General features: G+C 44.9%; 1 pseudogene across 1 annotated transcript in view; it reads right to left on the bottom strand.

The window, feature by feature from the left end:
• The window catches only part of LOC310880710 (nuclear pore complex protein Nup153-like), a 42693-nt pseudogene that overhangs the window by 25613 nt on the left and 3710 nt on the right, over positions 1–13370 (bottom strand). Inside the window, exons 2-4 of the transcript in view lie at positions 10158–10353; positions 9566–9631; positions 419–629 (exon numbers count right to left, since the gene is read on the bottom strand). The product of the transcript in view is annotated as a nuclear pore complex protein Nup153-like (transcript). The remainder of the gene's footprint in view (positions 1–418; positions 630–9565; positions 9632–10157; positions 10354–13370) is intronic.

Genomic DNA, 13370 nt, shown 5'->3' with positions numbered 1-13370 from the left:
GGAATTTTCCTCTGCCATTCTAGCATCTAGTCTTTTGTTTCGAAGACTGCAAAACAAATTAATTTTTTTAATTGCCTTAGGCAATTAGACAGATTTTCATTCCATATCTTTTAAAAGATGGAAAATGCAACCCAGCACACTTGCAAATGACTTATTTTCAGCATTTAGCACCTGGCTAATAGAGTACCTAAAGTTAACTGATGCCTTCCAAGAGCATAAGATGTATGCTTCGTAACTGTGTATACAGTTTAAAGCTAAGACGGTTTCACAAACAGTTGTTTCGACTTTTTTGATTGTTTGTTTTTTTTTTTCATTCTGTCAAAACCCTCATTCCAATTTCCTTTTGAAATTCAGATTCAAAACTAGAAATCTGTGAATAAATACAGATGGCCAGAATTCCAAATGATTTTTCACATACCTCGTCTACTAATTCCTGCTGGTTCAGGCGTGAATCTCTCATCGATTATGGTATCTTCATCTGAATAATCGTGGTGATAGTTTACCGGAGTCTCCTCCTGGTTTGCAGATTCATTTCTGTCTACACACTCCTCCTCACGCTTATTGAAATACTTCTGCAGCCAGGCCGGTACAATATTTTTCACAGTTTCTGTCATTCTGCTAATTAATCCCTGCTTGAAAGAAAAAACACTTGTTTAATTACAGAAACGCAGTCAACAGCATATGCTGGGATACCACCTTCCACGGACCTTGAAGACAGATATTATACAGCAAATATTCAGAAGACGACGACGAGGTTGATCCCTGGCATAGGATCGCTACACTTCTGGTAAACCTAAATTCACCTAAGATTGATTTACAACTACCTATCACTGTCTGCACTTCCAAGTGACCTTGGCAAGGTTCAAAGTTTTGAAACCTCTGCCAAAATTCACCAGCAGGTCGTCAATCTGCAAGGCTATCAGGAAACTCTACGCCTGAACAGCTCCTGACCTACAGACTTGTTCCAGGACTCTTCCTCTTCGCACCCTCACGTGAAAACCAACTAAACCAGAAGTTCAGCAATTATCTACTGCGACAGTCAGGACCATACTACCCATTAAAATCAGTGAATCTAAATATTTTCAATTTTAGTAATGCTGAATTGCAGTGACTATACGCACAAAAACCAGTTCTGCTCTCAACAGTCAGGCTAACCCAGAAGATGTCCTGGAAGAAACACAGCTATAGCTATAGCACCAGCACCTCCTCTTACAAGAGCCTTCTAAAGCTGTTGCTGTATTTTGTAGAAGACTGACTCTGCGGCATACATCGGGTACGATCGGAGAATTCCCACCTGACCGAAAGCCCCAGGAACTACGGTTAAATAAAAGATAAATTAATATAAATGAATATAATTAATAATAAAAATTAATAATAAAAATTAATATCCAGAAAGCTGACAATCATGAGCTAGGCATCCTGCTAATCATCCCTCCTGCAGGCAGGGGGAAAAAAAAAAGGTAAATTAGATCCAGGACTAGTTCCCAGGAACTTTGAAGCTGCTAACTATACTGTCTACAGGCACCTTCAGAGCTTAATGGTAAGAGACAGAGGGTTTGGTGGGCTGTAATTACGATCACAAGCACACAAAACACATCTATTTAAGTATTTCTAAGAATCGACTTATCGACTAAAGTTGTAGGGGGAAGGATGAGAAAAACAGCGGGGTAGGGATCAGAACCAGAGGTATAACCTCACAAAATCGCATCGGTCGCTTTCGTGCCTCCCCAACTGCATCACTGAGAGACAATTAACATTAAGCCACAGAACCTTCTGCAGAGTGGACATGATATTGAAAATAAACTGAAATTAATTGACAAATGCTCTAAGCAAGCTATCTGCTCAAAGCTCGTCCTTTTACGTTATGAACATTTGCACGATTCGTCTGGTTACAAAGCTAACTGCTATAATAAATGCACACATGTAACACCTATCAGTTTGTCTATTTATCAAATCATTAAAACTCTTCCCCGATAAGTTACTGTTAATTTGATCTGCGCTGGATGTGCAGCAGCCATTCTCTGTGCAGAATCCCCCAGATATCCCCACGCACGTGTTTGCTCTGGCACACTCTTTAAATAAACCTACTGGAAAACACGCAGAGATAACAGACAATGGAAAAGTTAGAAAACCATCTCCACTGATTATTTTCAATCCACGTGTAAGGTTTATCAGTTAGCTACACAGTGTCGGCACACGCAAGCTATGGCACTTTCAACATTAATGCACTGTTCAAGCCAGAGGTTTCAACGGTTGCTCTGTAAGCGTGGGGAATGTTTGCATTGCCCTTCCAGGCCAGCTTTAGATGGACAAGATTGATTGTCAATATGTGGTATAAGGGACTTGGCATTTCTGCAAGTGATAAAAACCTAATTGAGCAGCTATCCATGCGTAGCGCTCCCTTGGTTTTGCATATGATAATCAATCCCCTCAGCTACGTTGCTCATTTAATAGCGGAGAGGTTTTGGCTGAACAAACATGTGCAGAGGGCATCTCCAGAGCATCTCTCTGGGCGTCCTGACATTTCTTAGCAAAGAGCTGCTGGGAGGGATCTCGGCGCGTCCCCCCTCCAGCACGGGGATTTTCACACCCCGAATTGACGGACCGCTTTCACCATCAACCTGCTGTACCCTACAGCACAAACGAGAAGCAAAGCCTGGCAGGTAACGTTCAGAGAATTGATGATGGGCTGAGGAGGGGTGCAGGGAGCGGGGAAAGCCCTGGGGGTGGCACTGGGGGTCCTGAGGGCAGCGGGCTGGGGGTGAAGGGGAGGGGGAGGAGGGGGGTAATGGGCTGGGTAGAGGGGTAAGGGGGTAAGTAAGGGGCTGAGGGGGTAACTGAGGGGGTTAGGAAGGGGCTGAGGGGGTAACTGAGGGGGTTAGGAAGGGGCTGAGGGGGTAACTAAGGGGGTAACTAAACGGTTGAGGGGGTAACTAAGGGGGTAACTAAGCCGTTGAGGGGGTAACTAAGGGGGTAACTAAGCGGTCGAGGGGGTAACTAAGGGGGTAAGGAGGTGGGTAGGGGGTAACTAAGGGGATAAAGGGGCGGGTAAGGTAAGGGGGTAAGTAAGGGGGTAACTGGCGGGCTGAGGGGGAAGGGCCCGCTGTGGGGGGGCCGCTCCTCACCCGCTTGCTCCTGGCACAGGGGGGCTTCGCGGCGCCCAAACGGTGGCGCCGCCTCTTCACCTTGCCGCCGGCCGCTCCTCCTCCTCCTCCTCCTCCTCCTGCTCCTCCTCCTCCTGATCGGGCTCCTGGGCTGCCGCCCGGCGCCCCGCCGCCACCGGCCCTGCCACCGCCGGCCATGCCGCTGCCGGTCGCGCCGCTACCGGTCGCGCCGCCCGAGGCCATACCGCCCCCCCCCCCGCGTTCGGTGCCGTCACGGGGCCCCCCCGCCCCCCGCCGCCACGCGCCGCGGGGCCTGCCCTGCCCCTCGTGGGAATAAAAATGTTGTTTTTGCAGAGTTACGTTGTTTAAAGGTAAGGAATGGGGTATCGAGGTGTGCTTGCAGCGATAAGAACGCTTAGCAGGCGACCTTGTAAAATGCAGACAACCAGACTCCGTAGAACAATTCGGGGAAAATCACGGTGTTGAGTCAAGTCAGGTAAGTGAAGAACCATTACCGCTTCAACCAGTAAAAAAGTCGAAAGAAATTCGAAATTTAACAGGCCGGCAACTGAAGGCCATGCATTGTCTGGGAAGCATCAGACAGATTGTGAGCCTGGATCACCCCCTCAGTGGGGAAACAGGGGAGGGTCCCGTCATCAAAAAGTATATAAACTGGGTTTTGGAACCAGCAGGGGCGCTCCTGCTCGTGGGACGCCCGCCACTGCGATCGCGAATAAATTCCTGCTTCGCTGAGCTCCTCGCCTGAGCCCAAGTTATTGGCTACGGAGTGTTTCTCACAATTTGGGGGCTCGTCCGGGAGCCAGTCGCCTACTGGGGAGCCCCACCGCCGCAGCAGCAGGAAGGCATGCCCCGCTGATTTCAGCGGTCCTGTGCATCGACGGCGGCGGTTCTGCGGAGAGCTGACAGAGGGCCCGAGACTGATGAAAGAGGCAGGATCCGTGAAGGAGTGGGGAAGGGAAGAAGGCAGGCACTCCGGCTTTGAGAATTGATCCGGTAACTCTGTGCACAGACCAAGGTAAGAAATAGGAAGTATTGCCTTGGGGGTCGGGTGAGACTCTGTGTGCCGTGTGATTGAGACGTACTTTTGTACGGAGCGAGTGTGGAGTCCTGATCCGCGGTTCCGCAGCTCCGCGAGGGGCGCGGCCGGAGACGGACGAAGCGTGAGATAAGGGAGAGAAAGGAAGAGTCTCGGGAAATGTGGTGTATGGTAAGCCCTTGCACGGGGAAGTGCTTGGCAATACACCAGGGAAATTTGGTGTGCGGTAGTCCTCGCACGGACGGGACGCCCGCCACTGCGATCGCGAATAAATTCCTGCTTCGCCGAGCTCCTCGCCTGAGCCCAAGTTATTGGCTACGGAGTGTTTCTCACACCCTCCCCCTCCCTCCCTCGCGCGCCCCCTCCCCTCACGGGAACGCGCGCCCCCCCCTCCCGCTGCCGCTCCCGTTCCTCGCCCCGCCCCGGTCCCGTCCCGGTCCCGCCGCCCTCCCGCTCCCGCCCTCAGGACCCGGCCGCCATAATGAACCCCGGCCCGGCCACCGTAAGCACGGGGCTAGGAGTCACCTCCAGAGCCTCCCCGCGCCGTGGCGCCGACCGCTGGTGTGCCGCAGCACCGCGCCGGGCGTGGGACGGCGCCCCGAGCCCACAGTGCTCGTCAGAAAAGCCCCGCACCGACAACCGATACCCCCGCACCGACAACCAACAGCCCCCACGCCGACAACCAACGCACAAGCAGTGTTTTAGGCCGGATTCGTGGCCCCGTTGGTCCGGGAGGCAGTCGTCACGCTAAATTCTACCCCACGGCAGGGGAACGATGGGCATCGTGACAGATCGCCGCCCCAGAAAATAAACACATAAATAAAGAATAAAAACGATAACGGGACATGAATCGTGCCCTTAATAACAGACATTGGGCAGTGAAATCACCGACTTCTGCAACAATACGTGCTCAGGGAACTGACTAAAACCCCTCCTGCATCGGCCATGTAATAGCTAGGCAAACATCACATAATACTTCCCTCCCTCATGTACACAAAACCTATTAAGGCAACCATAGTAGTGTGATAACGTGATTTTTCTCCTCCAGATCAGCGTCAAAGGCAGCTACGCTAGGTTTGCTCATAAGTTCAAACGCTGCTTTATTTATTTATTTGAATGCCATTTTTCTTATTTAGAAGGATTTCCATAGGGTGACAGGCCTTTAATGACACTCACGACTCAGAAACATTTGCCGATGCAGTCAAACGGTGTCTATTAACGCGAGGCACTGAAGTTAATTGGTATTAGAAATGAGCCAAAACGAAAGGCAAGTATCTGCGTGTCCAGCAGAATGACAGCGATCATCACCATTTGATCAATCTTCCCCCCACTCTCTGTTGCAGCTAGGTACAACGAAAAGAGTTTATGAAATCATTACGGGACATTCTTGTAGAAAACTTCCTCAAGCTTGGAAGAAAAAAAAACATTTCAGCTAAGTAAAACAGAAAATAACTGGAAGAAGTGAAGTATGGCGGTGTTGGAAAAGTTGCTTCAAAGACTTGTTTAATTAAAAAGAAGGAAAAAAGCAAGTTCCTACTGCAATCCCATCTTTGTCAAACTGATGGCGGGCACCAGTACGATGTGTTCAGCTAACACAGGCTGGAAGTTGTAACTGCAGCTGTGAAGTTTACCCAGTAAAAAGACTCCGCAAAGCATTCTAGCAGTTCCGATGCAATCACTGCTTCCTGAATTTGTGACTCACGGTTAACACGGCAGTACAGGAAGAAGTCTGGCATTCACTGTGCTCTTACGGTAAAGAATCTGCCCTGCGCACACCATCCCAAGCCAGGTATGCGCTCCTAACAGGAAAGGACGATAGGCTGATAAGTCTCAGCAGAGGGAAAAAGACATCAGAGAACTACTTTATAACAGCAGCACGCGGGCTGCAACCAACGTTCTCTTCCTCTCATCATTTTCATTTCTGTGGACTCCAAGAGAATACACTCCCAACATTTTTCAGCTCTGGAGAACAAACAGCCCAACCAATCTCATTCACTGAACTACAAAACTGGTATTTTCGCTATCTAGTCCGGAAAAGGAGGCGCACGTCTCTAACGTACAGTGTAGAGACCTTGTTAATAGGCAAAGTCTGCATAAAATAGGTGGCCACAGCCTGATTTTCTGACGTTCAGGGCCTTGGGTCACACACCACCACAGCATCAGACTTAATGAAGTCACCAATCTATGTGGGCCTCTCGTTACACAGGTCACATGTTATGGACCAACCTCTCAAAGGCCAAAAACCAGCACTGATACTGCCGGGCCAACACACATCTGTAGCATCCCATTTCTGGGTGACAACACAATGAATGTTTCCACAAAGTACTCGATGCAACCTAACTACTGTGTTTGGTGATGCAAAGCAAGCCGTGTCAAAGCAGCGTAGCACCCAGGCACATTCCTGGAAGATGTTTTGCTGCTCACATTGAAGAAAATAGATAAAAAAATCCTGTGCAGTTTGCACTTCTGAGCTCAAGTACCACAGCTATGCACTGCAATTGAAGTGGCATCAAACCTTGTAAGGTTTTGAAGCTTCAGCACTGCCATCCAAATTCAAGGAGGCTGCATCTATTATCTTGAATTTGCCCCAGCTCAGTCCCCTGAAACAATTCCATAGACACGTACAAGCAACCCTTTTCCCACCCAGATTCTTTGCTTCATCTATTCCACCTCTACCTTGTGTCATATTCTTATTAATCTGCCCCTCAAAAGACTCCCTGGCTCACACAAAGAAGCAACCCAACAAATCCCTGTTCCCAGCCACGTTGCTTTCATGCTTTGGGAAGAGTTAACTGCAACAGCTCTAACTGTGATGCCACCTCACCCCCTCCACCTATGTGAGGTTCTTTGCCTTCTGCCTCCTCCTACGTGTACACCTGCACTAGAACCAGGAAGAATGTGCTTCCTACAATACTCCAAGAGCCTCTTCTGTTTCAGGATGTCATCATTTCAATTCAGGACTGAAAGTATTCCTAGCAAAAACCCAACAGCTAATAGCTAACAGAAGCAGTTGCTGGTGATCAGCTACAAGTAACCTGGAAGTACTGAGGAGTCACAAAAGAGAATTTGCATTACATTTAAGAACAGCATGCAGCTTAGGACCACTGCTTTCACTGACTACACTAAGCCATAAAAAAGAATTGGATTCTTACCTGCCATCACAGCAATTATGGTTTATGTTGCCCCCAAAACACACACGGCAGTACCAGAACTGTGTCAACTAGCTTTAACAGCTTCCCCAGCTATTAAGTACAGTAATTTCTGCTTCCTTTTTTTTCTTGGAGGAATATTCTTTTGTTTCCAGCCTCACTTACTTATTATACACACTGTTAATTAGCAACTATTTCTCCATACTCATAGGGTTATGGAGTCCCTATGACTGGAAAAGACTCTGTACCCTTCAAGATAAGAACAGCATAAAGGCAGCAACTCGCAAGACTGCTCTAGCTTAAAGCAAAGCTTTCCTCATTGCTCTCATCTCCTTTGACTTGAGTGCTGTCATCCTTCTACCAGAGCTTTAAAAACTTCATTACCACGAATGAAGGAAGACCAGAGCAATCAGAGAGGGTAGCAGAGGGTATAACTTAAGGAGCTGTTACTAGGATTTTTTTGTTGTTCCTGGTGGACTATTTTTCTCCTTGCCAGCAAGGAGGGAAAACCAGCAAGTTGTTTTCTCCAAGATTTTTTTTTTTTAGGTTTAAGAACACGGATTATGTTGTAGCAATTTCTTCGCTGTAAAGCGTCAGCTGAGAAGTCTAACGGTAAGAAGGGCAAGGGAAAACTGAATGCTGATGCAGAGAGTGCCAGCAGACATCATCCTCATTCCACGGGATGTTTGTAGCTATGGCAGTTGAAGTCTACACTTCCATATGCTTAACATACCCTATTTATAAGCCGATTTTAGCTGACCTAGCATGTATCAGTAGTACAGTTAGAGCCAGCAGCCTGCAGGAAAAAGTGGGCACAGGTGTTTCCATAGCAAGGCCTGTGAGTGTCTCCCATACATACTTCCAGTCTAAGCAAGCACATGAAAGGCTTGGCTTGTCGCTTACCTAAGGAACCAGGAAAACAAGGGGAAGCTAGATTTTGCTTGTGTCCTAATGCCCATATAAAAATAAAGACAGATGAAATACCCTTACTACCTTGTTAAATTCCATAAGCCGGAAGAGAACGTGCTGCACACAGGTACAAGTAAAATCCCTTGCTGGCAGGTTTGCAGAAACAAATTTTTTATTTACACAGGCAAGTCTATCTTTAGACCCCATTTACCTCTTTACATTTCTCGAATATTTACATGACTTCATGATGCTCCAAGAAGGGAGTGATGAACAAAAAGATTACAGAAACTGTCAAAAGCATAGCAAAAAAAACCCAACCTATCATTGTGCTTTAAAACTTATGAGCTAGAATAATGTAGAAGAAATGTAGTTTTAGCACTTTGGTCCTAACGGTCATGCTCTAGAAGACGCTTAAATAGCAGAGGGGATTTCAGAAGTGACCGTATCCAGAGGTTGCCAGTGACAATTCATGAGTGAATCGTAGAGTTCTTCGCTTGTCTCCGTGAATTGTCTGTTCATTTCATCAACATCCAAGTAGAGCTGTGGATCTGAAAATAAAAGCCTGGTAAGTCCAAGTATCAAATCTGAGGCATGCGCACAAAAAAACTTCATGTGAAATGGCTAACAAAATGTATTTTAAGCTAAGTGTAATAAGCTATTAGATCTACTAATTTTAGTGAGGTATTTAGTCCTCTAAAATTTTGAGCCTCACAGCTCCAACTTTTGGGAATTTGTATATTAGAAGGCTGGGACTAGAATTGTCTTTCAAGATAAAGACAAAGACAATGTTTAAGATAGTAAAGATAACGTTTAAGGATAATCAGCCATGAAACCCTCCCAAGAGTCATTTAATTCACTTCTACGGCAATACACGTTACATAGGATAGTTTCTAAACACTAACACAAAATGCCTCCACGTGAGGAACTTTGCAAACCTTCCAGGACACAAATATGTTTTGTACCGTATTTGTAAGTGCAAGCTGAATCCTCCTTTTGGAATCTGCAACATAAGCTTTTACCTCAGGGTGGAGAACAAAGCTTTTGCATATTACTGAGTTTCTAATATAAAATCTGTTTAGCGGAACCAATACAAAGAACAAAATTCTGTCTTAGACCATTTTCAAATGGGAATGAAGGCACAGGTACAAGAAACCTGCTGCGAAGCATTGACAGTGTCCCGTTTTACTTGATGCGGTCAGTGTATGCTGTATCAGCTTTAAAACCCCAGCTGATTGCAGATCAACCCCACAGAGGTTTGACCTCAGCTGAACTTTCAAGATGTTCTTCATCCAGTAGAGGTTGGCTTGTATTGTTAAAAGGCACAAGGATGGCTAAACTCAAGTGACAATGATAGAACCCTTATTACCGTCAGTAATTAGGTCATCACCGATTGCAGTCATAACTGAAGATTCCTGAAAGACAGAAAAGGCTAAGTTTAATCATAACTCATTTCAGAAAGCATCACAGATTCAAAGTGCTGCAGTCTCAATCCATTCCTTCTTCCTACAACTACAAGGATAGATGGCATTTTATCTACTTATTTTTAGAAGAAAGCCAATATTGCAGTACAGGTTGGAAGGGACTTCCGGAGGTCACAACTAATACATTGACCACGATAAGACCACTTACAACAACTGTTTAATTTGCTTTAAGCAAAGCAAATCAGAAGAACAGGAACAGAAGAAGCGTACGCAATTACGCTGTCAAAACCATTCTTTGGTATGCGTGAACAAATAATGGTGTATAAATCACTAATTCTATGGATTTACTATTTAAGCACTTAAATACAAACACCTCTGAATGGAATCTGCTCTTTTAACTTCACACTAAGCAGAAAGCATGTTTTCAACTTCGGATTCTTTTTGCTGATTCACACAAATCTGTACAACATATTATCTGTGAAATATTTTCTTTACAGCAAGCGTGCACTATCTTTACCTCAAAAACAGCTGGAGCCATTAAAGAATCTCCTAAAGAGCAGTCTCCAACAGCTTGCATGCTGTCATAGGGAGCATAGGAGCTGTAGTTGTAGTCAGCGTAAGCATCGTAACTCCTCTGCGAGTGGTAGTTCTGGTAATCTTGGCAATAATCATTATAGTTGTATGACTGGTACCGCTGCAATTCTGCTTTCAGTCTGAAACATGAGAAGTTGCATACAGTCAGAGAACAAGAGACTGTAAACCCAGTTCTGAACTTAAACAATTTGTCAGCTTACATACTTCAAAGCTTAAAAGGAAGCTTTCCTAAACAGTCACCTAAGTGACAGCTTAAGTCACAGCTCAAAACCTCATTTCTATAGAAGCAAGCATCCTCACCTTTGCCAATACCAGAAGGAATTGTTCTCATGGATTAACTCCAGAGCCTTGACATGGTTACCTGTACACATCAAGTATTTTTAGCGTTGGCATAAGCAAGCTGCTGCTAAGTCTCTGTGCTTTGCTAAAGATTGATTTAAGACCAGAGACATTTATCAAGCACAGCTGCTTTAAAGATGCAGTCTTAACCCTTCTATCTTTTGTTTGGTTAATTACTAGATCTTATTTCCAGAAAGAAGTGAATGGAGTCAGATTATCCATTTCAAAGAAGCATCTGACGCTGCCTGTCAGTTTGCCATGTCTACCTCCACCTGCTCAGTTTTTTTGTTTGTTTAAAGTCCATTAAACATTCAACAGCTGCCAACTATACCGCTCAGGTGAAGTCAGTCTTGCTTAACAACACAATCGCGATTCTCCAGCGTGACGCCTTATTATTAGTGGGAGAATTACAAAATACACTGGTTCTTAAGAAGAAAGGGCCAGCTGATTAGCTTTCACTACTTTCCCTTTCAAGATTTTCTCAGGGGCAGCTTCAGACTAATGACAAGAACCAAGACAAGTGCTATCTGTACTAAAACTGAGGTACACTGCATAAAGAACATTCAGATAACCCAGCTGCATATTCAAAAAAATCCGCTGTTTAGACTTGTCTTCACTGATTCTGTACAGGCAGACCTCCTGTGTCTGCAGTGCCCAGTTTCTCTGACTTGAATTGGGGATGCAGAGAAGTGAGTTCTATGCTTTTGGGGAAGAATACAAGCTGAAGGCATTCTGAAATAGCTTCCAAACTCAGCAAACATGAGGGACAAACTAATCCAATGGCTGGGTATTTCAATGCTAAGAGAGCACGGTACTCAGCCATTCAGAAACGTATTACTGATGTGTATTTTAATACCTACATTTGTTTCAATACTGCAAAGCTACACAAGTTCTAATAAAGAGGTAATCCATTGTCTTGTTACTGTAGTAAACAAACAGAAGATACATCATCTTAGGTCTTCTGCTTCCAACTGCACTCTTCCTACATACAGTTGTGTAGGGAAGGAAAATCTGAAAATACTGTTGACGTTCTTCTGGATAGCCGAAGCAAGAAAACATGTTTGTGGCTTATTCTTGTTTTCAAAATAAAACAATATTAATTTAATCAAAAAATTTTGGCAAAGAAGTTTGGACAGTGCTCTCTTGGAGAAGAGCATTTCCATTCTAAAGCAGAAGGAGGCAACATTTGCAGAATTATGCTAGGTAAACAGAAACAGAAGTGTCATTTTTTACTATTTAACAGAACACACAAGCTAACCTCATGAACATACTGAAATTGTTTATATGAAGTCCTGTTTTGTCAGTATCCTGGATCAAAGTTCATCAAATTTGGTATCAATTCTTTAACCGTTCAGAGACCTGAATTGCCTTAAATAAGTGATAGAACTGAGCCGGTAGAGTAAGAAACCCTCTCAGGAAGTGCTAAGCTTTAAACTCCCCATTGCCCTAAGCTCATGAAAAGCAAAGAATAGCATTCTAAACCTGTTCTAGTAATAACGCCTTTGGCTTTCTCCCTGCGTTCCCATTTTTCCCCCCCACTTCTTTCCTGTCAACCCACTGTAAAACTAGTTATGTGCTTCTCTCAAACTAGAGGGAAAGCTCTAAGAACAAGAACTCCCTAGCACATAAAACCACTTGTTGTCCCTTCTACCTTATGCAGGCCCAAACCTGAAAATATTTACCAATGCATTCAGCTTTGCTACTGTTGAGAAACAAGGCTGGTTACAATGGCAGCTAAGCCCAAGTTGCGCTGTCTGGCTAGACTTAACAGTTGGATTCCCCCAGCCATCCTGAAGCAGGTTGATGAATCCAGGGAGTCAAAACATAGGACTTCTGCATTTCTGGTTTTGTAGACTGCATCCTGTGTGCAGCCACTACAGCAAGGGCCACAGACTTTCCAAAGGCAGAGCTACAAGAATCTGATTATTTAGAATAACTGTATCAATGCACAACTCCTTGGTTACCTTTTAGAAATTCCTATGCTCAGCCGGATTCCTTTTCCCCCCAGACCTGGTGCGTTCTGGCAGTCTTGCAGTGCCCTCATCTGATCACCTTGCTCACCAAATCTGTCATAGGCATACCCTCTACTATTTTCAAAAGGGAGAAAACCAATTCTGGTATGCATAACAGTTACAAAGCTAACGAATTCAGTTTCTGTCTTCTACAAAAAACAGAAGATAGCAGCTACTATAGCTTCTATTACTTAAGCAACCTCTCTGGCATGTGCACGTGCACAGAAAAGGCTTTCACCAAATTAAAAAACTTGGGCCAGAAGCAAAAAGCTTATTCCTTGGTAGCATTAAGATGCAACTCACTGAGAGCCAGCAAAACAATACATTTTAAGTGCTCTCTGCGTAAGTAATCAGATTCCATATTTCTGCATATACAGCAGTTAATCAGTTAGCACTAACCCACTCCTTTTGGAGCCACAAACTTTATTGGTCGCAAACACCAAGAGCTGGCTGTAATTATCTGAACCAGTATTAACCGGTACCTCTGAACTCTTCAAACAAAAATATCTTTCAGGTGCTCTTAGAAGAACAACATCAATTGCCTGCAACAATTTGATGGCTTTGCTAAACGGAGCACTGAAAAGCACAGTGGTACAGTTTCTTTTGTAGCCTGTTCAGAAATTATAGCCCCGTGCCTACAGCTTCAAATCAGGCCAAGCTTACCAGCCCAACTCTTACAGCTTAAGTTCACTGCACTCGAATGCCTTCAAGACGTGCTTTTAGGAGCCATGGAGAAGAACCCTCTGGTAAGACCACCATTATAAAGTACTGAGTGTTGTTTTACA

The sequence above is a fragment of the Anser anser genome (genome assembly GCF_964211835.1).
Source record: "Anser anser genome assembly, chromosome: 13".
In the NCBI taxonomy this organism is placed as follows: Eukaryota; Metazoa; Chordata; class Aves; order Anseriformes; family Anatidae; genus Anser; species Anser anser.
The sequence above is the reverse complement of the archived record's forward strand: the minus strand, read 5'-3'. Positions and strand labels throughout refer to the sequence as shown.